At 45.5% G+C, this 23,972-nt stretch overlaps 1 protein-coding gene and 1 pseudogene across 2 annotated transcripts in view; one reads left to right on the top strand and one right to left on the bottom strand.

The window, feature by feature from the left end:
* Positions 1 to 23,972, top strand: part of sorcs2 (sortilin-related VPS10 domain containing receptor 2) — a 736,913-nt gene that overhangs the window by 474,606 nt on the left and 238,335 nt on the right. The gene's annotated exons all lie outside the window — the stretch shown is intronic.
* Positions 10,269 to 10,447, bottom strand: LOC129704757 (U2 spliceosomal RNA; annotated as a pseudogene).

Here is a 23,972-nt window from a genome sequence, read left to right as displayed (position 1 = left end):
CACGTACCAGCAGATTCAGAAACTGCGCCTTCCCTCTGGGTATCAGGCCGCTGAATGGTTAGGAAGGAACAGCAGATGCTGGTTTAAACCGAAGATAGACACAAAATGCTGGAGTAACTCAGCGGGACAGACAGACAGGAATGATTCCTTCTCTCCAGAGAGGCTACTGAATGGACAGCCCATAAGCTGAGTGTACCGTTCTAATCTTCCAACCTACTTTATTGCAGTCCTTGCACTTTTTATTTTATTATCAGCGCTTTCACTGTAGCTGCAGCACTACATTCTTTCTCTTTGCACTACCGTTTATGCTTGTGAAAGGCCATTATTGAGCGATTTGACAAGATAGCAGTCACTGGATAGTTTTTCATTGTACCTTGGTACACATGATGCAGAACATGCTGCACGTGTTAAAGGCATTCCCATTTGAATCTTGCAACAAGGAGTGTGTGAGAGAGTGGTGGGAATGGGACATAGTGCGAGGGGGAATTTGGAGGAAGCAGTGTGGTGCTGAAGCACAATCTCGGGGCGAATGCTCACCACATACATTGGACCATGGGGCTTTCACTTCACGTCTGTGTAGGGTGGCACGGTGGCGCAGCATTAGAGTTGCTGCCTCACAGCGCCAGTCGACCCGGGTTTGATCCTGACTACGGGTGCTGTTTGTACGGAGTTTGTACGTTCTCCCTGTAACCGCGTGGGTTTTCTCCGAGAGCTCCTGTTTTCTCCCTCACTCCAAAGATGTACAGGTTTGTAGGTTAATCGGCTTGGTATAAGTGTAAGTTGTCCCTAGTGTGTGTAAGATAGGGTTAATGTGCGGCGATCGCTGGCCGGCGCAGACTCGGTGGGGCGAAGGGCCTGTTTCTGTGCCGTATCTCGAAACTAAACTAAAACGGACAGTAGGTAATCCAGACATTAGGCGTGCGAATGAAAGAGATTTTTATGAAAGAACTGCAAATGCTGGAAAAATTGAAGGTAGACAAAAAGGTGGAGAAACCCAGCGGGGGAGGCAGCATCTATGGAGTGAAGGAATAGGCGACAAGTCTCCGCCTCTTCCTTTCTTTTTCCCGTCCCCCCCCCGACATCGGCCTGAAGAAGGATCTTGAATGAAAGAGATTACACTGTTCTGCTCACACAGTCTGAAATATTACTAAATTTGGAACGGGTATCTCCTGTATCCGAGGGAAAGTTTGAATCAATAACAGAATGTGGGCTTGAGCCAACACTGCAATTGCGCTAAATTGTGTGAATGTGTCATGGGAGCCACTTTAATGGATGCATAATCACAGAAATAGGGTCATGGATTTGTCTTTTCTGTTAGTTGCATTCATAATCCTTATTCCAAACATAACATCTTCTTGAAGATATTCACAGAATGCTGGAGTAACTCAGTGGGACCGGCAACATCTCTGGAGAGAAGGAATGGGTGACGTTTCTGAATTGGTGACTAGTCTGAAGAAGGGGCTCAACCCAAGACGTCACCCGTTCCTTCTCTCCAGAAATGCTGCCTGTCCCGCTGAATTACCCCAGAATTTTGTGTCCATTTTCGGTTTAAACCAGCATCTGCAGTTCCTTCCTACACGTTAAATTTTCTGGAATGTGTCAAAGTATAAATTGTTTGGTGGCTTGAAGGGCCGAATGGCCTCCTCCTGCACCTGTTTTTTGTGCAATAGTTTAGTCTCAGCGCAGCAAGCTGCGGATGGCGCAGCAGTAGAGTTGCTACCTCACAGCACCAAAGACCCGGGTTCGATCCTGACTGCGGGTGCTTGTCTGTACGGAGTTTGTACTTTCTCCCCGTGACCCGGGTTTTCCCTGGGTGCTCTCGTTTCCTCCCACACTCCAATGACGTACAGGTTTGTTGGCTAATTGACTTGACATTAATGTAATTTGTGTGAGTAGTGTGTTGCAAAGTGTTAATGTGCGGGGATCACTGGTCGGCGGGGACTCAGTGAGCTGTTCCCGCGATGTATCTCTAAACTAAACTAAACTAAACTAAACTAAACTAATATGTAAAGGCTTTTCGAGAGAAGAAGAATTAATTTACTTCTCATCTATTGATTGCTTGTTATTAAAAGCTGCTGAATCGGTGTCAGAAACCAGATAAGTAAGTTATATATTTCTCCCATCTTTTATATTTTCTTATGACAGAGAGAGAGCTCATTCAGTCCATTCAGTCTGCGCTGGCTCTCTTGCATTTTCACCAGTTCCGTTCCCTACATATTTCCCTGTAGCCTATTTTTTTCTTACTGACTCATGAACTCGGATGATAGGCACAAAAAACTGGAGTAACTCAGTGGGTCAGACCCCATCTCTGCAGAAAAGGAATGGGTTGCGTTTCGGGTTGGGACTCTTCTTCAGAAGAAGGGTCTCGACCCGAAACATCACCCATTCCTTTTCTCCAGAGATGCTGTCTGGCCCGCTGAGTTACCCCTGCCTTATGTGTCTAATCATCAGTTGGAAACACAACTCTCCGTTTCTCCTGCAACCCACCCTGCTTATTACGCTGCCTTGGCCATCATACAGATCAACCTCCCTTCCATTGACTCCATTTATACCTCACACTGATTGGCAAGGCCAGCAGCATAATCAAGGATAAGGATAACGGATAAAGTTCTCCCCTTTCCCTTTGGGCACAATGCAAAGAAATATGAAAAGGCACACCACCAGATTCAGGGACAGTTTCTTCCCAGCTGTTATCAGGCAACTGGATCATCCCACCACAACCAGATACTATCTACCTCATCGGCAACCCTCGGATGATCTTTGATCAGACTTTATCTATATGCTGTAATGACTCGATTGTAATCATGCATTGACTGGATAGCACGCAACAAACGTTTTTCACTGTATCTTGGTACACGTGACAAAAACTTAACTAAACTCAACAAAGGAGCCTAAAGTCTAAAGAAAATTATTTTAAAAACTCAATCTAAAAAGGTCATCTTTAAAATAACTCAATCTGGTAAAAAATTGATTTAAATGAAAAAATATAATAAACGAGAGCAAAATATCTAAACTATCTGCGGCAAGTATTTTCTTCATTCAAGGTCGGCAAACCCGAGCGACTGGATTCTATGCGGCTGCAGTTACTCGCTTGGCTCAGTACATTTGTATTTTTGCTGCTAGACTTAGCTTTTCATTAACTTGCTCTTTTCCCATGATTATGAGTGAAAGATAAGTCAGATTAATTCTTCAACCCTATGCTTCCAACAAGAAGCTGCACTCAAGTGGAGTGCAGTCAGCTAGATACTCTCGTGGCTTGTTTCTGTTCACGCTCTGGTTAGTCAATTTCCCACTCACGGCATGGGAGTTAATTTATGTTGAAGATAGACACAAAATGCTGGAGTAACTCAGCGGGACAGGCAGAATCTCTGGAGAGAAGGAAATGGGTGACGTTTCGGGTCAAGATCCTTTTTCATACATCAGTCTGAAGAAGGGTCTCGACCCGAAACGTCACTCATTCCTTCTCTCCTGAGATGCCGCCTGTCCTGCTGAGTTACTCCAGCATTTTGTGTCTATCTTATATTTGTGTCTGGTATCTGCAGTTATTTCCTACACATTTAATTTATGCTGCTTCAATTACATTTCCCACTTCACTTTCACAGTAAAGACTGCTTTTCGTAGCATGAATTTACATTGAAGACACCTTTTAATCTGTCAGTTTTAGAACATCACATGAACAGGCTCACGTCCCCGCAATGTCTATGCTGAATTTGAAGCCAAGACCAACTCTTATCTGCCTATATATAATACATGAAAAGTCATAGAGTGATACAGCATGGAAACAGGCCCTTCAGCCCAACGCCCACACAACACATCCCATCTACACTAGTCCCACCTGCTTGCATTTGGCCTATTTCTCTCTAAACCTATCCTATCTATGTACCTGCCTAAATCTTTCTTAAACATTGCAGTAGTACCTGTCTCAACTACACCCTCCAGCAGGTCATTTCATACACCCATCATCCTTTGTCTAAAAATGTTACCCCGCAGGTTCCTATTAAATCTTTCCCCCCTTCACCTTAAACCTATGTCCTCTGGATCTTGATTCACCTACTCTGGGCAAGAGCCTCTGTGCATCTGCTCCACTCTATTTCACTCATGATTTTATACACATCTATAAGGTCACCCCTCATCCCCCTGTACTCCAAGGAACAGTGCTAGCCGACTCAACCTATCCCAACAGCTCAGGCTCTCGAGTCCTGACAACATCCTCGTAAAGGGGCTGTCCCACTGCGGCGACCTAATCTGCGAGTTCAGAAGAGTTATTCGTATCCGTATACCTATTCGTAGGTAATCGAGGGTAGTCGAAGGTAATCGAAGGTAGTCGTAGATAGTCTCCAATATAGTCGAAGGGAGGTCGAAGGAGATCGAAGGAGGTCGTCTTCACTCTTCACTATTCGTGTACAATTTTCCTGAAGCTAGTCGTAGCTAGTCAAAGCTCGTCTTCTACATAGTCGAAGGAGATCAAAGGAGGTCTTCTACATAATCGAAAGGTCTTCAACATGACATGTTTTCAAACTCTCCTAACCTCTTCTGAACTCGCGGATTAGTTCGCCGCAGTCAGACAGGCTCTTCTCCGCACCCTTTCCAGTTTGCCGACATCTTTCCTATAACGTGCGCAAAACTGTAAACAATACTCTAATGCCCCTGTCCCACTTACAAAACCTGAACGGAAACCTCTGGAGACTTTGTGCCCCACCCAAGGTTTCCGTGCGGTTCCCAGAGGTTTTTGTCAGTCTCCCTACCTGCTTCCACCACCTGCAACCTCCGGGAACCGCACGGAAATCTTGGGTGGGGCGCAAAGTCGCGATTCTCCTTCTAATCAACAACGATGCTCCAAAAGGATGCATTCTCAGTCTCCCATGACTATACTCTCTCCGTCTTGAAGTCCCTCAAGCCCCTGCCCCACTGTACGAGGTAATTCACGAGTTCTCCCCAATTTTCCCCTGAACTCGGAGAATATCCGTAGCGGGTCCGTAGGAGTTCGTGGATGTCTCGTAGCGGCTCGTAATGCTAACGGTAGGTACTCGGGAAATCCGGTAAACTCGTGACTTTTTTCATCCCTGTAAGAAATGTCCACGAGTAAAAAAATACTCGTGATTAAAAAAATTGTTACTTTTTACTCGTAATTGACCATTACGAGCCGCTACGAGATATCCACGAACTCCTACGGACCCGCTACGGACATTCTCCGAGTTTGAATCAGGGGAAAACGCGGGAGAACTCGTGAATTACCTCGTACAGTGTGACAGGGGCTTTACTATACTCCCTCCATCAAGAAGTCCCCTACTATACTCCCTCCATCTAGAAGGTTGGAGCGTCACCTATTCCTTCGCTCCATAGATGCTGCCTCACCTGCTAAGTTTCTCCAGCATTTTTATTTACCTTCCAACCACACATCATCTGTTTCTACCTATATTACCATCCCTCTATTCCAGCTCATTTGCTACTGAATTTCCAATAGTTGCCATGGAGGCATCGAGTGATACAGAGTGGAATCAGGCCCATCTTGCCCACACCGGCCAACATGTCCCAGCTACACTAGTCCCAACTGCCCGCGTTTGGTCCATACCCCTCCAATCCTGTCCTATCCATGTACCTGTCTAACTGTTTCTTAAATGTTGGTATAGTCCCAGCCTCAACTACCCCCTCCTGCAGCTTGTTCCATACACCCACCACTCTTTGAGTGAAAATGTTAGCCCTCAGATTTTTTCCCCTTAAACTTATGTCCTCTGGTCCTCGATTCACCTACTCTGGACACAAGACTGTGTGCATCTGCCTAATCTATTCCTGTCATTATTTTATACACCTCAATAAGATAATTTGATTCCTTCAAGATGCCTTTGATTTGCCTGAACTGTAGCAATGTTCTCCTCTCTGCCATTCCTCAAATTACCTTAGACACACTCGGGCTACTTCTAAACTCTGCTTCTTCATCACTGCATCAATTCTCATGCGCTCACTGGCCAACATTGATTTCTGGTCCATTGCTGCTGCTCATTTAAAATGGAGATGAGGAGGAATCTCTTTAGCCAGGGAGTGATGAATCTGTGGAATTCACAGCCACACTGTTTTCAGTTTAATTTAGTTTAGAGATACAGCACGCAAACAGGCCCTTCGGCCCACTGAGCCTGTGCCGACCAACCACCCCCGCACACTAACGCCATCCTACACACACTAGAGACAATTTTACAATTATGCCAACCCAATTAACCTACAAACCTGTACGTCTTTGGAGTGTGGGAGGAAACCCAGGCAGATCACGGGGGGTGGAAATGTACAAACTCTGTACAGACAGCACCCGTAGTCAGAATCGAACACTGTTCACTGGCGCTGTAAGGCAGCAACTCTTCCACTGCACCACTGTATTGCCCCCTATTGGAGGCCAAGTCATTGTGTATTTTCAAAGCGGAGATTGATAGGTGCTTGAATAGTAAAGCCAGCATAGGTTATGGGGAGAAGGCAGGAGAATGGGGTTCAGTGAGAATAACAGATCACCCATGATTGAATGGTGGAGCAGGCTCGACGGACTGAATTGCCTAATTCTGCTCATACGTCTTATGGTCTTAAACCTCTCTATCACTCATTCTACCAAGAGGATGTTCCCTCTACTTTAACTATCCTTCTGTGGTTGGGTATCAAACTTTGTTTGGTGTTCTTTGCAGTGAAGCATGATTGGTGTTTTATGCTACATAAGTGTTTCTTTTCATGAAGAGAAGAATCTATTAAACAACAGACTTGAGTTTCAAGACCTCTGCATAGAAGCTTGCTGGAACTCATACTGGTTAATGACCATATAAAACGGAGCTGGCGATAAGTGTGATTTTGTTAGGACCACTGGCAATTTATTAGCTGGAGGCAGATTGTGGGAGATAGATTGCTGTAATGAAAAACAGAAGGATTTGATGTTCTCATTATAAACTAATCTATGGTTATTATTGGTTCCGATTAAGTGAACTGGAAGCCTTGCAATATCTCATGATGCAATGCATTCTGAAAATTCTGGTCAGAAAATAAGCTAGAAAAGGGTAAGGTGGACAAAAATGCTGGAGAAGCTCAGCGGGCGAGGCAGCATCTATGGAGCGAAGGAAATAGGCAACGTTTTGGGCCAAAAGGTAAAATCAGCAGCTCAAGCTAGAGTTGAAGATTCTTGGTTCAATTCCTAATCCAGAGAGTTGAGCACAACATTTTAGGTGGGCACTTTTATTCAGTACATAAACTCTGAGAAGACATTCTCCGATTATTAAGGATTCCTAGTGGTTTGGTATCTAGCTCAGTTACTATTTCTAGTTACTATTTACCTATTTACTATTCTCCCATCAAACTTACAGGGTCCCCTATCCCACCCCCTCTTGAAACTGTAGGAAGGAGGAACTGCAGATGCTGGTTTAAACCGAAGATAGACACAGAAAGCTGGAGTAACTCAGCGGGTCAGGCAGCATCTCTGGAGAAAAGGAATAGGTGAAGTTTCGGATCAAGACAGCAGCGGGTCAGACAGCATCTCTGAGGAAAACGAATAGGTGACGTTTCAGGTCGGGACTCTTCTTCAAGAAGGTTCTTGATCCGAAAGAGTAGCCTATTCCTTTTCTCTAGAGATGCTGTCTGACCCAACTGAAAGTTACTCCAGCTTTATGTGTCAGTTTCTCTTGAAACTTAATGGATTCTCATTTTGCCGTCTCCTTTGAAATTGCTGGATCCCCATTTCCCAAATTCCCTTTAACCTCTCCAGGATCCTGTTTATGACCACCTCTTGTACTGTCATGGACTTGTTTTTCTATTTGAACCTTGCACTAATGTTTTGTCTTTGCACAGTCATTTTCTTTTCACTAGTGTTGTATAATAGTAAGATTAAATGAGAACTTACCAGTTTGAAGTTTGATCTGTATTTTATGAGGAGTTACGATGAGGGATTACGTGAAGAGCCCGCTCAGCACGCATGCGCGACATACTTCAAAGCAGCGGTGTGGAATCACAGATAGACATAGTTATTGAAATAAACATAGTAAAGAAAAGGGGACATCAGTTATCAGTTTGATCCATATTATTGAGGGTGGGAGCGGAGGGCACGTAATCCCTCATCGTAACTCCTCATAAAATACAGATCAAACTTCAAACTGGTAAGTTCTCGTTTAATCTTACTATTTTACTTCGGAGTCACGTGAGTGACTACGTGAAGATTTTAAAGCTCTGTGATTTCAAACCGTGTAACAGTTCATACTTCATTCGCTGCCAAAGTCATTCGAGGGAGGAAGTATGTTATTGTAATCAACCATGAAGCTGTTTGTAAAAACAATAATGGTGTTATTAACAACAACAAGACCAAATGCTCCCCCGGGCTTAAATTATATATTTTTTGCAGATTCTTTTTCTGCAACCGATACAGGTTCTGCCAGTGGTTTGTTATAAAAGTTTGGAACGTATACTCCCTAGACCACCGCGCTGTAGCCAGGATGTGGTCCATAGGCATGTCCATCCTCTTAGTCACTGATGTGGATGCTGTCCTGGTGGAGTAAGATTAATACACGTTAATATGTACTCCAGCAACTCCCAGTACCTGCTTGAGCCACTTGAGATAGTTTGGCTCGTCACCCGACTATAACGTTTCTTGTGGCTGACCCATAAGGCTTTTCCTCTCCCTCGATGATTACTTATTGTGTCGATGTAGTTCAATAAGTGGGTCATGACACATAACCGTGGTTCAGGTGGGTATGCCCGGAATTCCATAACTAGACCTGATGTTCCTGGTCTGCTCTGTTTGCCCAGTCCCTAATGGTAAATGTAACATGGTGTAGTGGACCATATTGTCCAATCGTAGTGGATGGAGGAAACTGGACTCTTTGTGCTGAGACAAGGCCATCAGCATGTCCCTTCAGGGTGGGCTGTTCCAGGGTGAGGGACCTGGCTGGTGACCATCTCCTAAGGTACAAGAAGGAACTGCAGATGCTGGAAGATCGAAGGTACACAAAAATGCTGGAGAAACTCAGCGGGTGCAGCAGCATCTATGGAGCGAAGGAAATAGGCGACGTTTCGGGCCGAAACGTCGCCTATTTCCTTCGCTCCATAGATGCTGCTGCCCCGCTGAGTTTCTCCAGCATTTTTGTGTACCATCCCCTAAGGTACGTCAGGTCCATACTGACATCCCAGATTTGGGTGTACCTGGGTCTGGGGGGTTAACCTCTCCTAAATTTGATCACCAGCGGGAGGTACCCTATGGCCTGTGGTCCTGGTGCCCAAGTTAAGTAGGCTGACAGAGCACTTCTGGCTGAATCCTTCATTGTGGTGAAGACCTGCCAGAACTCCAATACAGGTTTGTTGTAGTTGAATATGTAGTTCCTGTATTTGAATGGTATCATCCCACTTCTTGATTTCGCCAAGTATGTTCCCTAGTGGATATGCGATGGGATGCTATCCTTGTGTTGATTGCGCTATTGACAATCCAGGCCCAGCCGTCTTCCCAATTCTGCAATCCAGGCCCAGTGATGGTCTTTTCAAATCTGCAATCCAATAGTTTAATTTATCGTGGCATGTGCGTAGTACCCGACTGATGAGGCCGTAGTACCTGATGAGGTAGGAAAAAAGGGGAAAAACATAGATTAGATTCCCCCCTCACGCTTCCTAATTCAGTGGGAATGAATTCATTGCCCCTGCCTCAAATTTGGTTTCTTGCGACATACATCGGTACGTGGAGAATTAAATTGAATACAGTGAAATCGATATCGGGTGTTCCATATTGCTTTGTAATTCCAGCAATACTTGGGTTTAATATGTCTGTTTACAGTATTTAGCTCACCTAGTAGGTAAGTTCGCTGATGGTCATCTATTTTTGACAACCTGTAGTTTCCAATTTTTAAATAAATGTCCCATGATATCGATTTATTCTGCCCAAGTGGTTTGTGTATGTCACTACTGTGATGTTGTTAATTATAAACGAACATGCAAAATGGTGCACTGCAGGATAATATGCTTTGCCAATAGAGCGTACTCAAATTTCCAAACTAGGTTTTACGCCTAGTGTCTATGGTGATGACGACTCCAGGTTAGTCCATATGCCACCATGTTTTGGGTGTGGATAGTTTAAACATTAGCACCTAGCCTTAATGCAAGGTTCAAGTTAAGTAGCTGGAACAGCTGCTACTAACTCCCAATTCTCTTGCCACTGTTGAATGGTAGGTAGATACCATTAATTGTTACAGGTTGTGTCATACTGACTCTCCTATGCCAAGTTAAAGATAAGTGGGTAGAGTGTTGAATACCAAATAGTCAACAGTAGAGGATTTATATTTCAAGGTACTGCAATACTGCTTGATGCGTGGAGTGGACGGAGCAAGCCCCTCCCCATCTCCCTGTTCCAAATCAATTGATATATGGTCCCTTGATAAGGAACGAGTCAAAATAGAACTAACAACAACAGATACTCCGCTTGATCTTAGTCAAGGCTGAGAACGATGGTTTCAATCGTAGATCCATCTGGATTGCATGACAAGCTCGGCTAAAAGAATAATAGCTAAAGCTGTGATAGCTAAACCCATGGATTAGTCGTCGTTAATATCATTGGAACATGCCATGACGATAGTTCTTTAATATAGCCAGGGCTGGTTAGAATATCTGGAACCAGTTTGGCTGTAATAGCCATAGTCGATAATTAATACTGCCAAGTTATCTCCAAGTTTTTTGAATGGGTACTGAATAGTATGCATCTTTTAAGTTGATGTCTACCATTAAGTATGCTTGGAATGAAAGGTTGGCAGTTTCAATATTCCAAGCGTGGCCTGGCGAGATACTCAAGTGGCAAGTCAATGACGATGTGTCATATACCATGTTGGGATTTTTATAGCCAAAGGTTCATACTGGGTTTATTATGACCCCTTGATATCAATGATGGCGACATTACCATCTTGGTTAGTTAGTACCAAAGGTTCATATAGGCTTCTATATGACCCCTGTATAATTATAACCCCCAGTTCCTAGTCCCTCATGTTCTTATTAGTGGGAGGGTAGACCCCTAGGGTGCATGCTGTACTGGTATTGTATGGTCCCTGGGAAGGGACATATCAGATATAAACTGATAAGGCTACTACTAATCTTAGCCAAAAGGCCGAGCAGGATGGGATCTAATTTAATTTTATCCTTGAATGCTTTGTTAGTACAAACCCTTCCTCTTTTGTGTGAAGGCAGGAACCATACTTATCTTATTTCACTGTTGTTCCGTGGTGTGTTCATCTCTTCGGTTTCCGGTTCCTTGTCCGTAGGGATGGTGTTGTTGGGGTGGCACAGTTTTCCAGGGGGCCCGCTCTGGACCCTGGCCTGAAAAAACAGGGCTTACAGTTGGCATGCGGGCCCCGAGCTTACACCAGTACTATTAGGTGGACGCCTACTGGTGGACGTGTAGAGGCACTGCTGCTGGTTTCGTGTGGTGCTCATTCCAGACTCTAGATGCCGAATTTTGGATACTTCTCCAGTTTTTTAGGCTTAGTTTGATAACTTAGCCAGCTAGCAGGATCTGTGGTTGAGAGGTCAGCATTCTCACAGTCCTGTAATTTTTTTAAGTTGAGGGCAGGTTTTATTATTTCCTAAGAAGTTGCGGAGCACTGCAAGCAGTAGAGATGGTGTTTTGCCATACTACCCTGTCCCTCTGAAATGAGCATGCAAAATGATAACCAACGTCAGGGATATCAAACGCATTTTAAGATATTTGGGTTTTAAAGCTATGCTCAATGTACCCCCCAATAACAGTGGGCACTTTGAGTAAATGCAATTTAGGGGAGGCGTGATGAATCCAACACCTCATGACTACCTGTCTTGGAGAGGTTTTTTGAAAAGAACAGGTAGTAAGCTGGCCATCAGTTGAGACTGAAAAGCCATCTCGCTAGTGGTGGAGCCACATAGCGGCCACACCCAGCAGCTCTTCCTGATCCTATACCTCAAGCATACTCCCGATAAATTTCAGCCAGTGATCCCTCTTCTTGACCCGTCCAGTCCGGTCCCCATCAATCCCTCGACAAGGGAGATGGCCAGTGCTGTTAGGCACTGGAGTGGGAGTGTTAGCTCCCTTGGCGGATTTGCCCCTACTCCTGAGGCAAGTCTCGCTGGAGTTTTTAGCTCCATGACCTTCCTCTAGCTTGGAGAAACAGACACTCTTGTTTCTTGTTTGAAGTGCTGATCCCATCTTCCGTGTCTGTCTCCAGCCTGAGGTTTGGTCCTGACCTTGCTGTTAGAGACTGTCTGCCGTTTTCGGGCGGCATTTCAGTGGTTCTCGGGCGGCGAGTCTCCTTGTCGGGAGTCTGCAGGGGTGCCGGCCGGTTTTTGAATTTCCCACCAGTCCGCTGCTGTTGGTCAGACAGCTGTTTAGCGGATTGGGCATCAGCGCAGCACCCGTGACTGTGGACCGCAGCGTGTGCGGTCCCGTTGCCGCCACTCCCCCCTCCACTGTCGGCTCCTTCCCTGGAGTCGAACGGGGACCGCTTCCCTCTGCTGCTTTGCTCCCCCTGGAGCAAAAACAAACGCAAAGTCCGACTTTAAACTGAAGGTAAGTACTTACCTAACGGTCCTTTCCTTCAGGCTTTTAGCGGGAGCTGCCTACTACCGCTGCGTCGCTGTTGCCTGCGTGAACGCAATGTCGCGCATGCGTGCTGAGTGGGCTCTTCACATAGTCACTCACGTGACTCCGAAGTAAAATTTGTTCTTTTGTGTTGTCTGAGTCAATGCATCTACAGTGCACCTGCAAGCAAGGATTTTATTATACCTTCTTGAAACGTAGTTGCGCATATGACTACAAACTCGACTTGTTGAAGTGTAACATTTTTACTAAAGTGCGTCGGGAGATGATTGTTGCTAATCTCTATGTCTAATGGACGTGCATGCACACAAGGGATTTAGGGTTTCTGCCAGGAGAGAATACTGTGCATATATTTGCTGGTATCAGGCTGTGAAGGTGTTCTGTTTTATTCAACAGAGAAATCTGCCGTGCTCCTGACAATAAGAACACTTTAATGCCCAACTTCAGAACCAGGAGGTCCAGGACGATTGTACTCAGTTGGAAGTTGGTAGCACAAGTTGGACTTGCAAACAACCTCAGCTTCTGAGCTACGTGAACAGGGCTCCACTCTCAAACTTGGGCACATAAGCTAGGCAAATATTTCAATGAAGGTTGAGGTGATGCTGCAATATTGGAGAGACCATCTTTTTTGGATGAAGTGTTACGTTGGAAGCTTCTATTTCCACTAAATAGAGTTACTGCAATGGTACATTTCTAACCAACCCTCACTGCTCCATCTGTAACCAAAGTCGTAACCAAGTTTAGGAAGCATTATCAGAAATTAAGAACTGCAGATGCTGGATTACACCGATGATAGACCCAAAATGCTGGAGTAACTCAGCGGGACAGGCAACATCTCTGGAGAGAAGGAATGGGTGATGTTTCAGGTTGAGACCTCTGGTGTACATTTCATATTCCTGAGTTAGCTGGCAAATGTTGTATCCAAGACTAACATGAAGAAGGATCCCGACCCGAAACACGTCTGTCCAGTTTATTTTGCTGATGTTGCCTGACCCACTGAGTTCCACCAGCAATTTTGGTTCCTCAATATTCCAGTGTCTGCAGTCTGTTTGTGTCTCCATCAAAAATTAATGAACTGATATATTGCTGTGAGCCAAAGAGCATGACCACAATAATTCAGCAACACAGTTCCTTCTATTCAGATAGACATAAAATGCTGGAGTACCTCAGTGGGACAGGCAGCATCTCTGAAGAGAAGGAATGGGTGACGTTTCGGGTCCAGACCCTTCTTTAGAAGTCTCCGCCTGAAACATCACCCATTCCTTCTCTCCGGAGATGCTGCCTGTCCAGCTGAGTTACTCCAGCATTTTTTGTCTGTCTTTGGTTTAAACCAGCATCTGCAGTTCCTTCTGACACACACTCCTTCATTTCAGATACTGCTTCCTGAACCAGGTTAAATCTTTGGTTAAAGGTGGAGCAATAAGGGTTGGTTAGAGATGTGCAACTGCATTAAATGTATTAATTTGTGATCTGAATGCAATTGAGCATCTTTGCTCAGGTCTTTCATGATGTACATACAAATGTTTCACAATAAGCCAATTAAAAATACACATTGCTAAAGGCAACACGACTTCAATAAGTTCAACATTAAAATTTACTGAAGCAACTTTATACAGTACACCCATGGGATTGGAAGAATATATTATTCAAAATTACCTTAATGTATTTCTACTCCTCCATTATCATTCTTTATATAGTTTTAACTGTTGCGCTTTCCGATGGAGTAATTTCAAACTTTCATCAACTGATGTGTACATTTGTTGGCCAAAAATGATAGGTTAAATTTGATGAATGGTTAAAAAAGAGAAATAACTTAACCTAAACTAGTTTGAATCTATGGTTAAAAGTGGAGCAGTAAGGGTTGGTTAGAATTGTACCACCGCATTAACTCTGTCAAGAGTGGAAATAGAAGCTTCCAACTTCATAACACTTCATCCAAAAGATGGTCTCTCCAATATTGCAGCATCACCTCATTCTTCATTAATTCACTACAGAGAGCACTGGCATAAATGGTGCCCTAGACCCACCCATCACCTCTCCGCACTCTCCTAAAGGGCCTGTCCCAATTTCACGACCTAATTCACGACCTCTGCTGAGTTTGCCCTTGACTCGTACTTGCAGCATGGTCGTCACGAGGTCGTAGGTAGGTCGCAGCAGGTCGTGATGTTAGTCGTAGGTACTCGTGGCATCAAGTAGGTCGAGGCGTTTTTTCAACATGATGAAAAATGTCCACGAGTTAAAAAGATGGTGTATTGGGTCGTGAAAGAGGGACAGGCCCTTTATAAGTCTCACGTTCACACGCTGTAGATGAATGGATGCAATCATCCTGGGCCTAATCGTTCCAGAAACGTCACCCATTCTTTCTCTCCAGAGATGCTGCCTGCCCCACTGAGTTACTCCAGCATTTTGTGTCTATCTTCACTTTAAACCAGCATCTGCAGTCCCTTCTTACACATCCTATACATTTTGGGTGCATAGGCGTGATTAAAATAGGAAAAGGAATGTCAAAGAAGTTACTATTCTAAATTCATGAAAATGTCCAAATGTTATCTGGGTTAACGATACTTCTCATTTGAAAAATAAAAACATTTCAGGGCAAGAAATGGAGACACATATATATCAGTTGAAAATCTAGTTGCATTACTTTCAACAGAGCTTAATGTTTGTTATAGTTGCAGTGAGAATAAATCATGTGAAAAGCTGAAGTTCAGAGGCAGTCATAGAGTTATAGATTAATACAGTGTGGAAACAGGCCCTTCGGACCAACTCGCTCACACCGGCCAACAATGTCCCAGCCACACTAGTCCCACTTGCCCGCGCTTGGTCTATATCCCTCCAAACCTGTCCTATCCATGTACCTGTCTAACTGTTTCTTAAATGATGGGATAGTCCCAGCCTCAACTACCTCTGGCAGCTTATGCCATACACCCACCACCCTCTGTGTAAAAAAGTTAAGCCCCTGTCCCACTTAGGAGTCCTAAACAGCAACCTCTGGTGACCTTGCCCACCACCCAAGGTTTCCATGAGGTCACAGGAGGTTTTGGTCAATCTCCCTAATGGTCGAAAGTGGTTTCCGTGTGATCGAGGCTTCATCCAGGTTGCTGCTATTTTTTCATCATGTTTAAAAAACCGGCCTCGACTAAAAATAGGTTGCCGTTTTAAAAATCGATAATTTTTTAGTCGCAGGTCTAGTCTGGTTTTCTTCATAGTCGAGGAAGGTTTTCAACATATGCGTGGGAGGTGGTAGGAGGTTGCAGGTCACCACGACCGCGATTTTTTTTTGGGTGGCGGGCAAAGTCACGAGAGGTTGCTGTTTAGCTCTCCTAAGTGGGACAGGGATTTTACCCTTCGAATTCCTATTAAATCTTTTCCCCTTCACCTTGAACCTGTGCCCTCTGGTCCTCGATTCCCCTATTCTGGGTAAAAGACTCTGTGCACCTATTCTACCCAATCTATTCCTCTCATGATTTTGTATACCTCTCTAATGTCACCCCTTATCCTCCTGTGCTCCCTGGAATAGAGACCCAGCCTACTCAACCTCTCCTTATATATAGCTCCCTCTGGTCCTGGCAACATCCTATTTTACTCAAGATTGTACTTCTATATGGGTGTGTATCGATGAGTGTTTATGTATGTGGTTGAGACCCTTCTTCAGACTGATGAAGAGTCTCCATCCTAAACATCACCCATTGCCGCTCTCCAGAGATGCTGCCTGTCCTGCTGAGCTACTCCAGCATTTTGTGTCTATCTTTGATTTAAACCAGCATCTGCAGTTCTTCCCTGCACATAATAGAAAATGTCATTGGATTGTGGAGTGATATTAGGTTGATCTTCCGATTACTCTCCATCTCTGCTATTCCATTCTTCTATGTGATGCGTGAAGCAGTATCGGGTTTACTGGAGCTCTGATGAAGAAGCTTGTTCTGGTACTGCCGTCAGCTCAGGGTCGACACATTATGATCCGTAAAGAGCAGTCCGCAACAAATCTTAATCGAACCACGTTTGTTCGGACATGGAGAAGCACTTTGCCCCGGATGTTGCTGCAGGCCATTAATGGAAGTCATTGTTTTAAAAAGGGAAAATAGACACAAAATGCTGGAGTAACTCAGTGGGACAGGCAGCATATCTGGAGAGAAGCAATGGGTGACGTTTCGGGTCGAGACTCTTCTTGGAGTCTGAAGAAGGGTCTTGACCCGAAACGTCACCAATTCCTTCTCTCCAGAGATGCTGCCTGTCCCGCTGAGTTATTCCAGCTTTTTTAGTCTACGGTTTAAACCAGCATCTGCGGTTCCTTCTGACACGTTTTTAAAAGGGACAGCTCTTTAATTCCGGCCACCTCCGCTTTCTCACCGGACTGCAGATTGACAAGCTGCATCATTCTTTATCACGCGGCGCCATCTTTCAACGTCTTTGATATGAACGGGCAGTCGTTTGCATTTACAACACACTTATTTTGAAAACTCTCTGGCCTCTCGTGATTGCTTGTTCACCGGAATGAAGAAAGATTAATTCTTTCTAGCTCTGCTGTTGGAAGGGACAGCGGTTGAGTAGTGTAATTGTCCTTTGCACGCTTGGACGCGGGAGGGGAATTGCTGGTGTACACGGAGGGGGGGGATGCTGACTCGGTGTAGAACTCGCACTGGGCTGTGATCCCCACCAGAGAATGAAGAGCCCGGCCACACTCACTGACTAGACTAATTAATGACAGCTTGGTCCTGTCCCCAAGGGCTTCCGCTGCCAGTGACACCAGCCCCCAGCATTAATCACCAACAATTCAGAGAAGACAGAAACGCTACAAATTCCCAATGCGGACGCTGGGTTAAACCGAAGATAGAGACATAAAACTGGAGAAACTCAGTGGGACAGGCAGCATGTCTGGAGAGAAGGAATGGGTGACGTTTTGGGTCTGAAGAAGGGTCTCGACCTGAAACGTCACCCATTCCTTCTCCCCAGAGATGCTGCCTGTACCGCTGAGTTACTCCAGCTTTTTGTGCCTAATTCCCACTGTGCTTGGCATCTTCACACAGTGGCAGAATCGCAACAAAGGGCTGGCTGCTCCAGGAGTTAGCAATTCTAGCAGTTGGCGAGGACAGCTAGTCAGTAACTTTCATTCATGAAGATGAGGTCTGTGTTAGTGAGGCTGGCGGTCAAAGTCCACGTCTTCCAGACTATGGTCTGCGTGTTGAAGGTGTATATGGAGGATTCTGATCCAGCAGTGATAAGTCAGGATGGTGTGCAACTAATGGAACTTCCGAGTAGTGACCTCACAATGGACCTGATCACCTTCCAGGAGATAGCTGTTGAGAAGGCGGGTAGTGTTGTTGAAGAGAACTGGGTGGTGTGGGTGGTGAGGATCATTTGGCTGTTGCCCTGTGAATGAATAATCATTTGCATGACAATGTAGCTAACGTTGTCAGTAAATTTGCAGATGGCGCCAAAATTGGCAGATTATCTACGTTTATGACAGGATCTAGATCAGTTGGGAAAGTGGGCCAAGGAACGGCAAATGGAATTTAACTCCGGCAAGCGTGGGGCATTATAGTTTGGCATGTCAAAGCGGGGTAGGACCTGTGCAGTGAACACAAGCACAGAATTCTCTGCCACAGAAGGCACGGGAGGCCAATTCACTGGAGGCCAGAGCCAGCGGGATCATGATGGACCCCTACCACCCCAGCAACGGACTGTTCCAGCTGCTGCGGTCAGGCAAGCGCCCCCGCTGTCACACAGCAAAAACAGAGAGGATGAGACGGAGTTTCCTCCCACAGGCCATCAGGACTGTAAACTCTGATCTCACCAGGGCATAAATACTGTTGCGTCTTCTTTTTTTAAAATGTAAATACTGGTTCTGTTGTTTCTGCACAAAGCCGCAAGCATTGCCACTTTCATTTCACTGCACATCTTGTATGTGAATGTGACAAATAAAGTTGACTGGACTTGACGGATGTTTTCAAGAGAAAGTTAGATATAGCTCTTAGGGCTAACGGAATCAAGGGATATGGGGAGAAAGCAGGAACGGGATACTGATTTTGGGTGATTCAGCCATGATCATATTGAATGGCGGTGCTGGCTCAAAGAGCCGAATGGCCTACTCCTACACCTATTGTCCATGTTTCAATGCCCATGTTACCCCTGGAGTGTGATGTGGAATGAAGTACAGGTTCATGATTCCCCGAAAGTGCCAAGTCAGGTGGCCAGGGTGGTGAAGAGTTGTTTGGCATGCTTGCCTTCTTTGGGAAGGATTATATGGTCATAAGTACCATTCGGCCCATCAAGTCTACTCCGCGATTCAATCATGGCTGATCTATCTCTCCCTCCTAACCCCATTCTCCTGCCTTCTCCCCATAACCCCTGGCACCCGTACTAATAATCAAGAATTATTTTATGCCTCTGCCTTAAAAATATCCAATGACTTAGCCTCCAGTCTTCAGAAGCAAAGAATTCCACAGATTCACGACCCTCTGACTAAAGAAATTCCTCCTCGTCTTCTTCCTAAAGGAACATCCTTTAAATCTGAACTAAACAAAACTGAACTAAACTAAATGGTTAGGCATATCTCAGGCTGCCCTCAGTAGCTGGCAGAAAAATGATTCCTCCCGCCCTCTGCAGACCAAGGATTAGCCATGGACTCTTGTTTGGCCCTGGCATTTTGTTAGCACATGGAGCTGTCCTTGTTCCAAGCGTATTCTGGCACACAAGGCGGTCAGGGTGGCACAGCGGTAGAGTTGCTGCCTTACAGCGAATGCAGCGTCGGAGACCCGGGTTCGATCCCGACCACGGGTGCTGGTCTGTACATAGTTTGTACGTTCCCAGTGAAATGATTGTTCCCAGTGAAATGATTGTTGTAACTGCCCATGTTGATCTCTTCAGGTAGCTGACAAGTAATTTTGGGCTCACGACCGCGATTTGAAGATCAGCTCTCTCGCTCTCCTGTCTGCGTATCATCATTCACAAACGAGACGTCTGCCGAACACTGACCAGCTGGTGCTCCTAATTAAGCAGCGATCCTTGTCAGACTCGGTTTTTGCAACTCCGTCTCTGAGCTGAGCCCGGTCAGAATTTTTTTTTCCCTCCAAGTCAGGATTATGTTTGCCACTTAAGAGCCCTATCCTCCCATGCAGCTGTTCTAATTAAAATTGATGAATAATCCTTTGTAACATCTGCTTGCGATTTAATATTTTACATTGTGGACCGTTTTTAGAGGGGAGATTTTTTTACAAAGCAGGTGACTGATCTTTGCTCTTCATCTCTGCCAAACCCACCAGTAAGCCTCGCCTCTGTGGCAATTGAGGAGCGTTGTGAATTTATCCCACATTATCTTGAATTGAACTTTGCTGGACTTTATTGTGGTCTGAATGTTATTCCCTTTGTCCTGTATCTGTGCACTGTGGACGGCTCAATAGTAATCATGTATAGTCTTTCTGCTGACTGTGCAGAACGCAACAAAAGCACTTTTCACTGTACCTGTACTCGTAGCGTTCTGTACTGTTTCACAGTGACAATAAACTAAACTAAACTAAACTAATTTTTTTCTGGGTAGCTTACACCCCGGCAGTATGAACATTGACTTCTCTAACTTCAAGTAGCCCTTGCTTTCCCTCTCTCTCCATCCCCTCCTCCTTCCCAGTTCTCCGACCAGTCTCACTGTCTCCGACTACATTTTATCTCTGTTTGCTTTGTTGTTACCTTCTCCCAGCTAACAATGATCTATTCTACATTTTCCTTGATCGCCATCCCCATTGTCCTGTTTTCACCTTACACTTCCTTATCTATGTATCTCCCTGACGTCTGTCTGAAGAAGGGTCTCGACCCGAAACATCACCCATTCCTTCTCTCCAGAGATGCTGCCTGTCCCGCTGAGTTACTCCAGCATTTTGTGTCTGTCTTCCATTTCAATAAATCAAAATCAATATTTATACATAAAGTGCCAAAAAAAGCAACAGCATGTCACCGAATTTCTAGATGAACCACATTTCGACACCAACAAGACAATTGTTGGACATGGATTTAAGAATAAGGAGTAAGCTATTTAGAACAGAGACGAGAAAACACTTTTTCTCTCAGAGTTGTGAGTCTGTGGAATTCTCTGCCCCAGAGGGCGGTGGAGGCAGGTTCTCTGGATACTTTCAAGAGAGAGCTAGAAAGGGCTCTTAAAGATTGCGGAGTCAAGGGATATGGGGAGAAGGCAGGAACGGGGTACTGATTGGGGATGATCAGCCACGATCACATTGAATAGCGGTGCTGGCTTGAAGGGCCGAATGGCCTACTCCTGCACATATTGTCTATTGTCTATCTATTGTCTAGTGGAAACAAGAACCTGTAGATTGGGCTAGTTTACCCAAAAGGACACAAAGTATTGGAGTATCTCAGCAGGTCAGGCAGCATCTCTGGGGAACTTGGACATTTTGTGTCCCCATCCACTGTAGGTAGCAGTGTTGTGAAAGCTGGCATGTGCGAAATGGGGTATATACATGCAAGGGGTCTGTCAACTATGGAGGGGAAGCCATGTTTCTGGAAAGAGGATATTTTGGAAGTCCTAGAATGGAAGATCTCGTCTGGATAACAGAAGAAGATTGAGAAATTGAGAAGAAGCATAGAAACATAGAAAATGGGTTCAGGAATAGGCCCTTCGAGCCAGCACCGCCATTCAAAATGATCATGGCTGATCAACCAGAATCAGTACCCTGTTCCTGCTTTCTCCCCATTATACTCACCCAACCTATCCAAATCACCCTGCAGCCTCATCACATCCTCCTTGCAGCTCACACTGCCACCCAGCTTTGTGTCATCCGCAAACTTGGAGATGTCACATTTAATTCCTTTGTCTAAATCATTAATCATGGGAACTGTGGTCCCAGCACTGAGCCTTGCGGCAGCCCCGGCACTAGCATTCATCCTGGAGGCAGGGAGAGAGGAGGAATAGTTGCCGCTGTGTGAGTCGGTGGGTTCATCACAGATGTCAGTGGCATGCCTGCCTCCTGACAGGGAGACAGAGAGATTGGGAAAAGGAAGGGAAATGTCAGACAGTCCTGGTGTATCTGAAGGCAAGGTGTGAGTTAATGGTGGAGGTGATAAAATTGACCAGTTCTGCCTGAGTGTAGATGGGAGCGCAGCTTTGGGCATTGACACAGCAGAGAAAGAATTGTGGGTTTAGTTTAGTTTAGAGATACAGCACGGAAACAGGCCCTTCGGCCCTTCGGGTCCGTGCCGACCAGCGATCCCCGCTCATTAACACTATCCCACACCCACTAGGGACATTTTTTTACATTTACCAAGCCAACTAACCTACATACCTGTACATCTTTGGAGTGTTTGAGGAAACCGAAGATCTCGGAGAAAACCCACGCAGGTCACGGGGAGAACATATAGACTCCGTACAGACAGCACCCATAGTTGGGGTCGAACCCGGGTCTCCGGCGCTGTATTCACTGTAAGGTAGCAACTCCACCGTTGCGCCACTGTGACCGCCCTGTGTGCCAGAATAGGCTTGGAACAAGGACAGCTCTGTGTACTAACAAAAAGACAGGGCCAAATTAGAGTCAGTGGCTAATCCTTGGTCTGCAGAGGGTGGGAGGAATCAACAGAGCAGACTATGTTGGTTTTGAAGTAAAAGAGTGGTGGGGATGGATGTCATGATATCGGACAGGGAAACATACATAGAACGATGGTTGGGATCTCAATACGGTGTTCATGAGTCAACCAGTCCCTTCCTGTGCCAAAGGAGATTGCCGCGTTAAAATCAATCATCTTCAAAAATGGATGCAGTGATCATGCTGCCTAATCGTTTGTTTGGAATGCAGACAGCTCGCCAACTTAGTGCCTCTTGCTCATATCAATGAGTTCAGCACCCCCGAAGTACAAACCATCTGGCTAATTGGCTAAAAGCATCAAGCAAGGGGTCAGGTTCATGAGTGGCTGGTTCCAATTAAAGATAGACTGCTCTTTGTAAAGGTGCAGTCCGTTTTAATTTGTGGACAAGGTGCGCTGTAGTTGTAGCAGCTACCAGATGGAGAGTATGATTTGAGTCTGACTGGGGAAAGAACAAAGGATGGAATAACATGAGAGCATCCAGAAGTTGCACTGGAGCTTCACCAAGAGAGTGCAAAGATCACAGTGGCGCAGCAGTAGAGTTGTTGCCTTCTCCCCCTCTCGAGATCTTGCTGCGTGAGGGATAGTGTTAATGTGCGGGGATCGCTGGTCAGCGTGGACCCGCTGAGTTACTCCAGCATTTTGTGTCTACCTCCCTTTAAACGTAACTGATTCAGTGGAAAAATTATTAAAGTGTTTCCTGACACCAAAAAAGTGAATTAATACTGTGTTTGGGTATTAATGGCAATAAGACCCAGTGATCTGGAAAATCTGTCTCACACCATAGTTGGGATCGAACCCGGGTCTCCGGCGCTGTATTCACTGTAAGGCAGCAACTCCACCGTTGCGCCACTGTGACCGCCCTGTGTGCCAGAATAGGCTTGGAACAAGGACAGCTCTGTGTACTAACAAAAAGACAGGGCCAAATTAGAGTCAGTGGCTAATCCTTGGTCTGCAGAGGGTGGGAGGAATCAACAGAGCAGACTATGTTGGTTTTGAAGTAAAAGAGTGGTGGGGATGGATGTCATGATATCGGGCAGGGAAAAATACATAGAACGATGGTTGGGATCTCAATACGGTGTTCATGAGTCAACCAGTCCCTTCCTGTGCCACATATTGTCACACACGCCTTGGTGCAATGAAATTTGTGTTTGCCTGAAGCCCATGTGTATCATGATGACAAATACAACAAATGCAGAATGGTGCAAAGATTGTACTGCAGTCTGAAATAGTGAACAAAAACCCTCAAAATTGCAAGAACAGTATAACTAAATCAAGTAGTAGACAGAAAGGTCAGTGTGGGAATGGGAGGGGGAGTTAAAGTATATGATCTTCCAACATATAATCCTCTGACACTTTCATCACCTCCAACGGGATCCCACTACTGGCCACATCTTCCTATCACCACCCCATTCTGCTATCCGCAGAGACCGTTCACTTCGCAATTCCCTGGTCAACTCGTCCCTTCCCACCCAAATCACCCCCTCCCCAGGTGCTTTCCCCTGCAACCGCAGTAGATGCAACACCTGTCCCTTTACCTGCCCCCCTCGACTCCATCCAACGACCCTAACAGTCTTTCCAGGTGAGGCAGAGGTTCACTTGCACCTCCTCCAACCTCATCTACATGTGTCCGCTGTTCCAGGTGTCAACTTCTCTACATCGGCGAGACCAAGCGCAGGCTCGGCGATCGTTTCGCTGAAGACCTCCGCTCAGTCCGTGTTAACCTGCCTGATCTCCCGATGGTCCAGCACTGCAACTCCCCCTCCCTTTCCCAAATTGACCTTTCTGTCCTGGGCCTCTTCCTTTGTCAGAGTGAGGCCCAGCACAAATT

This window comes from Leucoraja erinacea, chromosome 1 (genome assembly GCF_028641065.1).
Source record: "Leucoraja erinacea ecotype New England chromosome 1, Leri_hhj_1, whole genome shotgun sequence".
Taxonomy (NCBI): Eukaryota; Metazoa; Chordata; class Chondrichthyes; order Rajiformes; family Rajidae; genus Leucoraja; species Leucoraja erinaceus.
Note: the sequence above shows the minus strand (reverse complement) of the source record. Positions and strands in the feature narration are given on the sequence as shown.